The sequence below is a fragment of the Tenrec ecaudatus genome, chromosome 2 (assembly GCF_050624435.1).
Source record: "Tenrec ecaudatus isolate mTenEca1 chromosome 2, mTenEca1.hap1, whole genome shotgun sequence".
NCBI lineage: Eukaryota > Metazoa > Chordata > Mammalia > Afrosoricida > Tenrecidae > Tenrec > Tenrec ecaudatus.
In genome coordinates, this window is record NC_134531.1 from 158,973,984 (window position 1) to 158,988,948 (window position 14,965).

Here is a 14,965-nt window from a genome sequence, read left to right on the forward strand (position 1 = left end):
GGGTGCAGAAACAAGTAACCGCAGACTACTACGGGGGCCCGCCATGAGGTAGATGCAGGGCCAATGGAGACCCGACTTTGAGGGTGGAACAGAAATTGATAAAACTTTGCCAGCAAGCAAAGCCCCACTCGAAACACAGGCAATGCTAGAGGACTTTAACCCCTAGTGCTTACAGGCGGGAGGCTTGATTTGGGGGTTGGTGCTCTGAATATAACCATCTCAAAACTCAGCCCTCGCTGCCAGCGAGTCAATGCTGACACACTTAGCGTATAGGACAGGGTAGGACTGTCCCTGTGGGTTTCCAAGGCTGTCAGTCTTTATGGGAGCAGAAAGCCTCACTGACAACAAGTGTCCAGCCAAGCTCGACTCTTAACGGACTTAGCTGTGGACGATGTTGGTGTTCAGTGCCGTCAACTGGGGTTGACTCACAGTGACCCTGTGCACAGCAGAAGGAAACATTGTGTGCCCAGCGCCGTCCTCACAGCTGCTGTTGTGCCTAAGTCCACTGTTGAACCATCTCACGAAGGCCTTCCTCTTTCTCATTGACCTGCTGTTCCATCGAGCATGATGCCCTTCTCCGGGGACTGGACTCTCTCGAAAACACGTCCAACGTATGTGAGACAGGGTCTTGCCATCCTGGCTTCTCAGGAGGATTCTGGCTGTGCTTTGTCTTCATTCTTCTGGCCATTCGTGGCTGATTGACTTAATTCCCCACAGTGGAGGCCCAGCAGAACTCGTGATTATCCATCTCCAGGCATAAAACACAATCTCACTCTCCGCTGCCGTGCATAAGATGTCTAGCTTCTACAATAAAATTACAAGGTGCAAGAAATACTCCGGAAGTAACTTTTCTCCCCTCAGCTGCAGCACCTCTCTTTTGATCCCTTAAACCAGCTCAGGTAACAAGAATGCAAGTGGCCGTCGGAGAATGGAAAGCTTCACTTCCCGTGTGCCCTTGTGCTCTCTCTCACAAAGCCCCGTGCTTCCAGCACGGTCAGAGCCACTGCAAGAATTCCAGGCCTGACTGCAGCAAGAATGGCCGGAGGGTGGTGTCTGAGCTGCTCTAGCTTCCCAAGGGGGAAGGAAAATCAGACTCCACAGCGGTAGTGGTCACGGCACATTCCAATAAAGTTGAGGTCGTACATACTGCACCTTCCAACCTTTCTACCCATTCTGACATCCACTATCCCTCCCACGGCTCTCACCGACAGCACGGCTATGAGTTACAAAGTAAGCTTATAAATGGACTCGCAGGACTATGAGATAAAGAATTTACAGTACCTGTGAAAACCTTTCTACTGGAAAAAGTAAGCATTGTGTATTGGATAGGTAGTGTGAACACAGAGAGGAAGCTTATGGGAAAGAATCTCATAGAATGTGAGAAATGAAATCAGTAAAAGGGATTGAGAGCACCTCAGATGGACCTATTAGCAGACTTAACAAATCTGAGAAAAGAATTAATAGATTTTATGGTAGGCAAATAGAAGTTACCCAAATTGAAATAAAAAGGAGAAAATGTGTTAACTATAAAGCCAACAAGCAAAAGATACCAGAACATTTAAGAGAGAAAAAAATAGGGCAAAAGAAATATGTAAAGAAATAATTTTTCCCTCATTGACCCATAGTCCTACAGGGGACGACACTGAGACACAGTGTGGGAATTGCACACGATCTGACCCCACCACACCTAGGCCAAACACTAAGGGCATGCAATAGAACTGCAAGAGGGGCAGAACAAGGAAGTCCCCAGGGAATACCAGAAATACACTTTGAGGCCAGGGCGTGGCACCCCATCAGACTGGACCAGAAAACACTCCTAAAGGTCAACAAACAGATCTTGAACTATTTACAGGCATTTCTTTTGTTTTGTCATTGGTTTTTGTTGTTGTTATTTTGTTTTCTTTTGTTAATTTATTTTGCTCTGTCTTGTTTTTGTACGTATTATTATCTCTGCAGGTCTATCTAGATAAAATAGGCAGGATAAACAATCTGGAGGAGAAAACAACAGGATTAACAGTTCGGGTTGGGGGTGGGACATGGAAGAGGGGAAGGTGAGGGAAAGGAGGTGGTGTTAACAAACCCAGAGACAAAGGAACAAGTGATCTAAAATCAGTGGCAATGAGGATGTAAGAGGCTTGGTAGGACTTGATCAAGGGCAAGGTAATCAAGAGGAATTACTGAAACCCAAATGAAGACTGAGCATGATAGTAGGACAAGAGGAAAATAAAAGGAAACAGAGGAAAGAACTAGGAGGCAAGAGCATTTATAGAGATTTAAATACAGGCATGTACATATGTAAATATATTTATATATGAAAATGGGAACTAGATCTCTGTGCATATATGTATAGGTTTAGTATTAAGGTAGCAGATGGACATTGGGCCTCCACTCAAGTACTCCCTTAATGCAAGAACACGTTGTTCTATTAAACTGGCATTACATGATGCTCACCTTCCTGACACGATCGCTGAAGACAAAGCGGGTGCATAAGCAAATGTGGTGAAGAATGCCCAGCTATCAAAAGATATAGCATCTGGTGTCTTAAAGGCCTGAAGGTAAACAAGTGGCCATCTAGCTGAGAAGCAACAAAGCCCACATGGAAGAAACACACCAGCCTGTGTGATCACGAGGTGTCGAAGGGGTCAGGTATCAGGCATCAAAAAACAAAGAATCATGTCATTGTTAATGAGGGAGAGTGTGGAGTGGGGACCAAAAGCCCATCTGTAGGCAACTGGACATCCCCTTATGGTAGGATCAGTTAGGGCGCAGTGTAGCAACGATGAAACATACAACTTCCCTTTAGTTCTTTAATGCTTCCTCCCCCCATTATCATGATCCCAATTCTACCTTACAAATCTGGCTAGACCAGAGGATGTACATTGGTATATAGGAACTGGAAACACAGGGAATTCAGAACAGATAAACCCCTCAGGTCCAATAATGAGAATAGCAATACCAGGAGGGTAAGGGGAAGTTGGGGTAGAAAGGGGGAACTGATTACAAGGATCTACATATAACCTCCTCCCTGGGGTATGGACAACAGAAAAGTGGGTGAAGGGAGATGTCAAACTATGAAAGACGTGGAAAAATGATTTATAAATTATCAGTGTGGAGGGAGGTAGGTTGGGGGACGGAGGGGAATAATGAGCTGATACCAAGGGCTCAAGTAGAAAGAAAATGTTTTGAGAATGATGATGGCAACAAATGTACAAATGTGCTTGACACAATGTATGTATGTATGGATTATGATAAGAGTTGTATGAACCCCCTATAAAATGTTTTTTTAAAGATCATAGAAAAAGTAATTGTGTGGTACAGTGACCTTTCTGAATATGGCTATTTATCTCCTTAGCACCAAATGAGGTCATTAAGCTGCAACCTGATTGACAGGCTAAACTCTACCCCTTCACTCTTAATTGTCTCAAGTTGACAGGGCCCATGAGACAGAGCAAAGAAACCAGGCAAAGACCAGAGGCCTGATGGGGAGAATGAAAAAACAGCCGCAAGTAAGAGAAACTCTGTGAACTCCCTCTTAAGAAACTCATTTTAATAGAGGAAAGAGCTAGGAGGCCAGGGGTATTTATAGAGGGCTGGACAAAGATATGTACACATGTATATATATATATATATATATATATATATATATATATATATATATATGGATGGGGAAATGGATCTATGTGCCTATATTTATAGGTTTTGTATTAACGTGGTGGAAGGACCTTGGGCCTCTACTCAAGCACTCCCTCAATGCATGAATACTTCCATTAAATTGGCATTCTATGATGCTCACCCTCCCGACACATCCACTGAAGCCAAAGCAGGTGAACAAGCAAATGTGGTGAAGAAAGCTGATGGTGCCTGACTATCAAAAAATATAGCATCTGGGGTCTTAAAGACTTGAAGATAAACAAGCGGCCATCTAGCTCAGAAGCAACAAAGCCCACATGGAAGAACACACCAGCCTGTGTGGTCACGTGGTTCCGAAGGGATCAGTTATCAGGCATCAAAGAACAAAAATCATATCATTGGGTGTATACCTCCATGATACGATCGCTGAGGACAAACAGGTGCATGGAGAAATGTGGCAAAGAAAGCTGATGGTGCCCGGCTATCAAAAGAGATAGTGTTTGGGGTCTTAAAGGCTTGAAGGTAAACAAGCGGCCATCTAGTTCAGAAGCAACAAAGCCCACATGGAAGAAGCACACCAGCCTGTGCGATCACGAGGTGTTGAAGGGATCAGGTATAAGGCATCATCAGAAAAAAAAATCTTACCATAGTGAATGAAGGGGGAAGTGCAAAGTGGAGACCCAAAGCCCATTTGTCAGCCACTGGAGATCCCCTTGCAGAGGGGTCTAGGGGAGGAGATGAATCAGTCAGGGTGCGATGTAGCACCGATGAAGAATACAGCTTTCCTCCAGTTCCTAAATGCTTCCTCCCCACCCCACCCCCCACTACCATGATCTGAATTCTACCTTGCAAGTCTGGATAGAGCAGAGGACGTACACTGGTGCAGATATGAGCTGGAGGCACAGGGAATCCAGGGCGGATGATACCTTTAGGACCAGGGGTGTGAGCGGCGATACTGGGAGGGTAGAGGGTGAGTGGGTTGGAAAGAGGGAACCAATTACAAGGATCTACATGTGACCTCCTCCATGGGGGACGGATAACAGAAAAGGGGGTAAAGGGAGACATCGGACAGGGCAAGATATGACAAAATAATAATTTATAAATTATCAAGGGCTCATGAGGGAGGGTGGAGAGGGGAGAAAGGGGAAAAAGGAGTACTTGGTGCAAAGGGCTTAAGTGGAGAGCAAATGCTTTGAAAATGATAAGGGCAAAGAATATACAGATGTGCTTTACACAGTTGATGTATGTATGGATTGTAATAAGAATTGTATGAGTCCCTAATAAAATATTTTTAAAAAAATAAGAAGTAAAAACAAAAACCAAAAAAAATAGATGATTGAAGACAGTGATACTTGAAATTGAAGAAAAAAACGAAAATCATGTTTTGGGGGCTCTTGCAGCTCTAATCACAATCCATCCATCAATTGTATCAGACACATTTGTACACATGTTGCCATCCTTACTTTCTAAACATTTCCTTTGTATTTGAGACCTTGGAATGAGCTCCTCGTTTTTCCCTCCCTTCCCCCTTCCCACCCCATTATTAACTGTTTTCATATCTTGCACCAGCCACTGTCTCCCTTCTCCCATGCTTCATTCCCCTCCCCCCAGGTGTGTGTGTGTGTGTGTGTGTGTGAGATGTGTTGATCATTGCAATCGGTTCCCCTTCCTCTCCTCTTGTCCCTACCTTCCCCCTACCCTCTTGGTTTCGTTACTCCCATTTCTGTTCCTGAGAGGTTTATCTGACCTGGATTCTGTGTGTCATGAGCTCTTCTCTGCACCTGTGTACATGCTCTGGTCTAGCCAGAACGGAAAGGCAGCACTGGGGTCATGATGGTGGGGGGTGGGGATGCCTCAAAGAACCAGAGGAATAGTGTGCGTTTCCTCGGTGCTACACTGAGCTCTGGTTGACTCGTCCCTTCCTTGTGACTCTTCTGTGAGGGGTGTTCTCTTGTCTACAGATGGGCTTGGGGTCTCTGCTCCAACCTCCCTCGTTCTCAACAATAGTTTTTGTTTTGTTTAGTTTGGGGGTATGTGAACTCATATATTATAAAGGACTTGCATCTAGAGAAAATAAAGAACTCTAAAAACTCATTAATAAGGAAACAAATGTTTTTAAAGGCCAAAAATGTGAACAAAGAACATATACTTAAGTATATGGGTAATAAATAAGCACATGAAAAGAAGTTTAACACCTTTTAAAAAGGTACCACAATAAAATACCACTGCATGTAAGAAAAGCTAAAGACAAAAAGTCTGAGGAGCCCCGGTGGCAGAATGGTTACACATTGGGCTGCTAACCACAAGGTCAGCAGTTTGAAACCACCAACTGCTCCGAGGGAGAAAGGAGGGGCTTTCTACCCCTGTAAAGAGTTAAAGTCTCAGAAACCCACAGGGGCAGTTCTCCCTGGTGCTAGAAGGTTGCTGTGAGTCAGGATTGACTCGATGGACGTGAGTGAGAGAGAGAGAGAGTGAGTGAGTGAGAGAGAGAGAGAGTGAGTGATTGAGTGAGAGAGAGAGTGAGTGATTGAGTGAGAGAGTGAGTGAGAGAGTGAGTGATTGAGTGAGTGAGAGAGTGAGTGAGTGAGTGAGTGAGTGAGAGAGAGAGAGAGAGAGAGTGAGTGAGTGAGTGAGAGAGAGAGTGAGAGAGAGAGTGAGTGAGTGAGAGAGTGAGTGAGAGTGAGAGAGTGAGTGAGAGAGAGAGTGAGTGAGAGAGAGAGAGAGAGTGAGTGAGTGAGTGGTAAATTGAAAGCTTCGCAGGGGTGCAGTGAGTGGGTAAAGGGCTCAACTGCTAAGAAGAGACAGCAGTGACACCTCACCCCTGCTCTGCTCCGAGCCAGTCTGCTTGTGTCCCTTTATCTAGCCATCTGACCCCTGTGTGCACACAAACGTTGCTTGAAACTTTATTGGTAATCACCAAAGTTGGACATGGCTCAATATGCCTCCCTGCAATTGAATGGAAAAGCAAGCTCAATAAATAAACCCACATGGTCTCCACATTACTGAATAAATTCATAGAGCCAAACAGCACTGAGCAATAGAACTCACTTCTGACGCATGACACCATGCAGAAATTCATGGAAAGACAGGATGGACAGGTCAAGGAATTTTCCATGAACTCTGTGAAGCCCTTATAGTTGAGTCTCAAATGCATGGCACTAAATGAAAGAGATCTTCAAACGGTCTCCAATGGCTGGCTCCGTTTCATGATGTTTTTGCAAATGGACTGAAGACTGGTGATCGGTCCCCAGGAGATGAGCTAGCGGCAGACAGAGGGACTGAGGATACAAGCCACAGGGGAAATATAACTGAAAACTGGATTGTGATGGCGGCAAAACGGCTATGTGGTGGAGGGAGGGTGGGTGCAAAGAGGGAACCGATTACGAGGATCTACATGTGACCTCCTCCCTGGGGGACGGACAACACAAAAGTGGGTGAAGGGAGACATCAGACAGTGTAAGATGACAAAATAATAAAAATTTATAAATTATCAAGGGTTCATGGGGGAGGGGGGAGCAGGAAGGGAGGGGAAAAATGAGGAGCCCAAGTGGAAAGCAAATGTTTTGAGAATGATGGGGGCAACAAATGTAAAATGTGCTTGACACAATGGATGGATGGATGGATGGATGGATGGATGAATGGGTGGGTGGATGGATGGATTGTGATAAGTGTTTTACGAGCCCCCAGTAAAATGATTTTTTTTAAATTTCCCACCAGATGACCCACTTCTCTTTTAACTTTTTTTTGGGGGGTGGGGGTGGGGAGGCATCTTTGCTCTCACAAAATCTTTCCGTTTGTAGTATCTGTTGGTCCTTTTGTTTCTGGGTTCCTCGTCTTGTTTGGGAAGATGGGCTGTGTCTTGTTAGCTCGGCACTTTCATTTCCATTTTCTCAGGCACGGCAGGGACACACAGAAGCAGTGCAGTGAGCTTTATCTCCACGTTGCAGATAAGAAAAAGGAAGGTCGGAGGGGCGGCTCACTTATCTTGGGTCATCCAGATACCATAGGGAAGACTCAGTCAGAATTGGATTCTCAGGCTCTTGGGGACCGCTCCATGCCACCTCGGTTTTGTGGCCAGTACATCCCTCACAGGTCATTAGCACACTCCTGTGTCTGGAAAGGCACCCTAGCAGGGACCAGATCTGACTCACAGCCCCACCTGCTGCTCCTGAGGCTGCCTCCTGGGCCCTAAGAACATCCAAGGAGAGGGAGGTAGCCCTTGACCCACATCTGGGCTCTCTGAGACCCCCACGCTCCAGCTGCAGCCTGCTGCCTATGCAAGAAGAAGCCTGGCTTCAGAGCTGAATCTAAGAGTAGGATCAGGAGTTGGCCAGGTAGGAGAGGCAACAGCGTGGGGCACACGTGATGGTAGAGCAAAAGTGTGCAGGAACAGAGTGGGGAAGACATGGTCTGGACTGCCTGCCTAGCTGGAGAGCAGGACTTGCTCCTGTAGACCATGTGTTTTAATGGTCCGGGGGCCTCCTGGGAGTGCAGTTCCAAGTGCAGGCTGAAGGGCTCAGCCTCAAAAGCCAGCAGTGCCTATTGAAATGCAGGTCCCAGGACCATCGCAGGCCTGCTGAGTCAGAGACAGGGTTGGGAACTGCACAGGTAGCAAGCTCTCCAGGGACTCCTGATGCTCACTCCCTCGTGGGTGGTCCCCAGGATGCCTGAAGACCCCTCACACAGACACAGAGCTTGTGTCTGACCTCAAAGTGGACTTCCAGCTTTCTCCAGATTTCCACCCAGCATTATCCTCACCCTGTCTGAGGGGGATACTTAGATGGTAGAGGGATGTGGCTGGCAGGGGGTTTGGAAGCCACAGAAGCTCTGAGGGATGTCCCAGGTCCTTTTAGCAGGGCTATCTCTGTTCTCAAGTTCAGAAGGCACTGCGCACCCCTGGTCATGCCTGCTGGCCCCGCTGACTCCTATGGCTCCAGTGACTCTCACTTTGTCCCTGCTAACGGGACAGGTGTCCCTAATTGTGGGGCGAAGGCCCTCAGGTCCACCCCATTCCAACACCTTCCTCCCTCTCAGGCCTCGAAGTTTTACTGGGCAGCGTGCCAAGCACTTTTGTGTCAAACAGCGTGCCAAGCACTTTTGGGGTGGTGTTCTCATTTAATCATGAAGAGGTAGGGGTGACTTTGACACCTGTTTTACCAAAGGAGAACCCAAGGCCCAGAAAGGTCAAATCGCTTTCCCAAGGTCATATAGCAGAAGAGGGTATTTCTGATCTCTGAGGCTGTGTCTGCAGTCCTGGGGGTGCAGTGGCTACTTGGCCTGTGATCCACAAGGTCAGCAGCTTGAAACCACCAGCCACTCCCTGGGAGAAAAACAGGGCTTTCTACTGTCATAAAGTTATAGCTTGGGGAACCCAGAAGGTAGTTCTATCTGTCCTACAGGGTTGCTGTGAATTAGCATGGAGTCCAGGGCACTGAGTTGATTTGTTTTGTTTTGTATCTTGAGCCTGTGGCATACCTAATCATCCTGTTCTCCTTCCTCCAGATGCTTGAAGAATGAATGAGCCCCTTAATAAACGCTGTGTCCCAAAGCCCCTTGAGCAGACAGGCCTGGGTGCTCCTGAGAACAGGGTATTTTCTCAGTGTTGTTTACGTGCCAGGGTCTTGGCGCATTTATCTAATTTGATCCTCTCATCCTGTGAGTCTGGTTCTATTCATTGTCTGTTGTGCAGCTGAGGAGACCGAAGCTCACTTTAGCTCCTGAGTCAGTGGGAAACAGGGCAGGGTCTGGGACTGGCAGCTTGGCTATAAGACCCTATGCTGTTCACTACCACGCTGCTCAGCATGACCCAGTGGTGAGCATGCTGACTGCTCACGCACAAGGCTGGTGTGCCCTGGGCCTCAGTGGGATGACCCCTGGCTGGGAAAGCTACAGTCATGCTGGTGGGAGGAGCCAAGCAGCAATTTCAGGTTGACATCACCCCTTCCTGTAGCTGAGGAACTCATTATGGCTGCTGGTTTGTTGAGTGGCAATCTGTTGAGTAGGAAATCCCTAAATGTGGGATTGGCCACAATCTGCACACTCTGGGCTGGCCCTGGTCTCCCTGTCCGATTCCCTGCTTCTGCGTCCTCCATGTGGCACTGCAGGGATGCCTTCACCCTCATGCATCTGCCCGCTCAATGCCAACCCCTGGGACTCAGGCAGTTGTCTGCCGGGGAATGGAGGACCCAAGCCAGGAGCCAGGGACCTAGCATCAGGGCAGCATGACAGCTATCCGCTCGAGGTCAGAGAGGCTCATCCACACCTATTTTTATGGTTGAGGGTTAAATGGCATCTGGCTAAGGATTCCTGGTGGTATTGCGTCATGGGATGGGCTAGGTTGCTCAATAAATAGCTGTCAGTTCCAACCCATCAGACACTCCTCAGGAGAGACTAGCTGTCCCTGTAATGAGTCACAGCCACAGAAACCCTTGCTTGCTTTGGGTTCTCAATTCTAACCCATTGGACTTCATGTCACCATTGTACCAGTACCAAACGGTTTTGATTCCGTGCTAGATAATACGTCGTAAAATCTGGAAATGAAGGGCCTCCTATTTTAATTTTGTGTTTTATTTGTCCTGGGTTTCTTTCCTTTCCACGTACAATTCTGCTTTTATCACAATCCATACATCCACCCATTGTGTCAAGCACATTTGTACATATGTTGTCATCATCATTTTCAAAACATTTTCTTTCTACATGAGTCCTTGGTATCAGCTCCTCATTCTCCCCCTCCCTCCCTCCTTCCCTCATGAACCCTTGATAATTTATAAATTAGTATTATTTTTTCATGTCTTACACTAACCAATGTCTCCCTTCACCCACTTTTCTGTTGTCTGGCTCCCGGGGGTGGGTGGGTTATATATAGATCATTTGGATCAGAGCCCCCTTTCTCCCCTCCCTCCCCCACCTTCCCCTTCCCCTCCTGGTATCACTACTCTCATTATTGGTCCTGATGGGTTTATCTGTCCTGCATTCCCTGTGTTTCCACCTCTTATCTTTACCAGTATACATGCTCTGTCCACATAAAATTGATGATTAGTTTGTCAATTTCTTTGAATAATTGTTTTAGGATTTTTTTTTTCAAGGGAGAGCGCGAATGCAGTCCCCACTACCACAAAGTATGCAGTTGAGTTTCCCACATTTGGGGAAATCACAGGGGTCAGCATATCCGGAGTGCAATGGATAAGCCTCGCCCTGGGAAAACCACCTTCGTGATCATGGCGTCTCCCCTGCCAGGTAAGTAAAATTGTTTTAGGATTTGGATTGAAGTTGCATTGAATTGATACAGTGCTTTTGGTAATATTGACATTTTCACTACATTTAGCTTTCCTACCCAGGGGCATGGAATAGTCTTCTATTTGTGTAAATCTCTCTTTGTTTCTTGGATAAGTTTTTTGTTGTTTCCTTTGTATAAGTCTTTTGTGTCTCCAGTAATATTTATTTTTTTAATTTTTAATCATTTTATTGGGGGCATGTACAACACATCACAGTCCGTCCATCCATCCATCCATCCATCCATCCATCCATCCATATGTTGAGTCAAGTACATTTGTACACTTGTTGCTATCATCCTTCTCAAAACATTTTCTGTCTACTTGGTATCAGCTCCTCATTTTTTCCCCTCCCTCACGAAATTATTTGTATATATTTTCTCTTTTGGATACTTATTACAAATGGTATTATTTAGTTTCCTTTTCAGTGTCATCTTCTTTAATACGCAAAAATGCAACTGACTTCCATATGTTAATCTTATAGTCTTCTACATTATCAAAATTTTCAATTAGTCCCAGTATTTTTTCATGGAATCTTTGGGGGTGTATTATATAGAGGATTTTATATATGCAAATAAAGAGAGTTTTGTTTTCTGTGACAATGTGGATGTCTTTAACTGTTTTGGTGTCTTGCCAGTCTGGCTAAGGCTTCTAGGACTATATGAAACAAGAACAGTGCCTGGCTCGTGCTCTAAAGGGGAATGCTTTCAATTGCTCTCCTGGAGATGCTCGCCGTCGGTTTTGCATTTATGGCCTTTACTGTGTTGAGAAATTTCTCTTCTATTCCTATTTTACAGTGTGGTTTTATCAAGAAGAGATGTTTAATTTTATCAAGCACCTTTTCAACGTTGATTGATATGAGCATATGGTTCTTATGCTTTATTTTGTTTATGTGGTGAATTATATGAATGGTTTTCTAATTTTAAACCATCTTTGCATATCTGGTATAAATCCCACTTGATCATGATGCACTTTTCGATGTTGAGGATTTTTTGAAAATGCTTTGTTGGATTCTGTTAACTAGAATTTTGTTGAAAATTTTGGTGTCAACATCAGTTATTGGTCTATAATTTTCAAATCTAGTGTGGCAGTTACATAATCTATCAATTTGGAAAAGCCTGGAGTCCCGCCCTGGTCATGGTCCAGCACTCTCTCTGCTTCATCTCCCTGAGAGATATTCCCATTGACAAGCCACATGGAGCTACGCTGATGGAGCCCTGGAGCTGGAGAAAGTGGTAGAAGGACCTTGGGCCTCTACTTAAGCACTCCCTCAATGCATGAATACTTTCTTCTATTAAATTTGCACTCTATGATGCTCACTCTCCCGACACAACCACTGAAGCCAAAGTGGGTGAACAAGCAAATGTGGTGAAGAAAGCTGATGGTGCCCGGCTATCAAAAGAGATAGTGTCTGGGGTCTTAAAGGCTTGAAGATAAACAAGCGGCCATCTAGCTGAGAAGCAACAAAGCCCACATGGAATAACACCAGCCTGTGTGATCATGTGGTTCCAAAGGATCAGTTATCAGGCATCAAAGAACAAAAAATCATATCAGTGGCTGCACACCTCCATGATACAATTGCCGGACAAACGGGTACATAAGCAAATGTGGCGAAGAAAGCTGATGGTGCCCAGCTATCAAAAGAGATAGTGTCTGGGGTCTTAAAGGCTTGAAGGTAAACAAGCGGCCATCTAGTTCAGAAGCAACAAAGCCCACATGGAAGAAGCACACCGGCCTGTGTGATTGAGAGGTGTTGAACGGATCAGGCATAAGGCATCATCAGAAAAATAAAATCTTACCATAGTGAATGAAGGGGGAATAACAGAGTGGAGACCCAAAGCTCATTTGTCAGCCACTGGAGATCCCCTTGCAGAGGGGTCTAGGGGAGGAGATGACTCAGTCAGGGTGCGATGTAGCACCGATGAAGAATACAGCTTTCCTCCAGTTCCTAAATGCTTCCTCCCCCCCACCCCCCCAACTACCATGATCCAAATTCTACCTTGCAAGTCTGGATAGAGCAGAGGATATATACTGGTGCAGATGGAGCTGGAGGCACAGGGAATCCAGGGCAGATGATACCTTCAGGACCAGGGGTGTGAGGGGCGATACTGGGAGGGTAGAGGGTGAGTGGGTTTGAAAGAGGGAACCGATTACAAGGATCTACATGTGATCTCCTTCCTGGGGGACAGACAACAGAAAAGGGGGTGAAGGGAGACGCTGGACAGGGCAAGATATGACAAAATAATAATTTATAAATTATCAAGGACTCATGAGGGAGGGGAGAGCGGAGGGGGGGGCGGGAAGAGGACCTGATGCAAAGGGCTTAAGTGGAGAGCAAATGCTTTGAAAATGATTAGGGCAAAGAATGTACAGATGTGCTTTATACAATTGATGTATGTATGGATTGTGATAAGAGTTGTATGAGTCCCTAATAAAATGTTTAAAAAAAAAAGAAGAAGGTGTCTGTGATCTACTCCCAGCAATTGTGACTTCAGGGCTTGACACACCATCCCTAGTGTAGAGACACGTCTCCTTGGTCCGAGACTCACCACAGCACCTAAATGCTTAAAGTTGTGTCAGACAGACACTTGACTCATCACATATACAAATCAAGTATGGTTGTTTGCCACTTATCTTAAGGAGGGTCTAAGTAGTCCCTTTGAATGTTTGGAATACCAAGATTAATGCATTGCCCATTTGTTTGATGTATCTAATCAAACAGAGGCTTGCATGCCTCAGAGATATAAAAACCCATTGTTGAATCAACTCAGTACTCTTCTGTTTTCTCTCTTATCCCCAGAATGGAATGAAGTGCCCTGTGCCCCTTTTCTGTCTTCTGTATCTTCTTTAACTGTTCATTGCTTCACAGGACCATTTGATTGGCCTGAACCCACAAGTGGTGCCCAACATGGGGCTGTTGAGTATCTCTTGGGGTAAAACTTCCAGTGATATCTTCTTTGTGGGGCTTGATTATTTAACTCTGGGACTGTGAAAGCAAATCTTTCACAAACTGTAGGACCCATGGGGATGGAGCAGAAACAATCTTCTAGATCAATGCCCCTCTTCTAGATCAAGGGCCATTCCTTTAGAATCACGCTCTGAGAGGGAAGGCCAGGCTGAAGGGCCCCCATGGTCTGTAAGACTGAGTTAACTGCCCTTAAATCAATAAGCATATGCCATTTACCAGATTTCTTTTTAATTACAAACACAGGAGAATTCAAGGGCTGAAAGTCTCCTCAATATGGACTTCTTTTAGCTGTTCCTGAACCAATTCACGAAATGCCTGTTGTTTCTTTTTATTAAGAGACCACACTGTTTTTACCTACACTGGATTAGTAGACTTCCAAGATAACTTACCGAGAATAGACTTTACAACAGTGGCCCTGGCCTACCCTAGTGGTTCTCAACCTTCCTAGTGCCATGACCCTTTCATACAGTTCCTCATGTTGTCATGACCGACCCCAACCATAAAATTATTTTCTTTCTTTTTTTTTCTATTTTTTTAGTGAGTGAGTGAATGAGTGAGTGAGTGAGAGAGTGAGTGAATTAGTGAGAGAGTTGAGTGAGTGAATTAATGAGAGTAAGTGAGAGAGTGAGTGAGAGAGCGAGTGAGTGTGAGAGAGAGTGAGAGAGTGAGTGAATCCATAAAATTATTTTCGTTGCTACTTTGTAACTGTCATTTTGCTACTGTTATGAATCAGGCAACCCCTGTGAAAGAGTCGATTGACTCCCAAGGGGTCGCAACTCACAGGTTGAGAACCACCGGCCTGAGCCATAATGGTTATATTTAGGTGTGGCTTCGATAATAAAAGGATCTCCTTGTTCACAATTTCGGAGACTTCCTCCTTTATGTCCCACTTTCTTCATCAAGGTGTGGGCCCTAGAGTTCCAGGGAGGTAAATACAGCCAAGCTCCCCATTATTGTAACAGATCTCTTCTCCAACGACATATGGGTGTGATGGTGACAATGGGTTTATTTAAGCTGGACTGCCCGTCTTCGGGCCCTGTACACTGTAGAATTTTTTTTCACATAGCCACGCCCTTTTCTGCCTTACTTCTACTCC

At 45.5% G+C, this 14,965-nt stretch overlaps 1 non-coding gene across 1 annotated transcript; it reads right to left on the reverse strand.

The window, feature by feature from the left end:
- Positions 1 to 10,712: 10,712 nt before the first annotated feature.
- LOC142442196 (U1 spliceosomal RNA) lies at positions 10,713 to 10,874 on the reverse strand. Its single transcript, XR_012783424.1, has one exon. It is a non-coding gene; the product is annotated as a U1 spliceosomal RNA (small nuclear RNA).
- Positions 10,875 to 14,965: the final 4,091 nt, after the last annotated feature.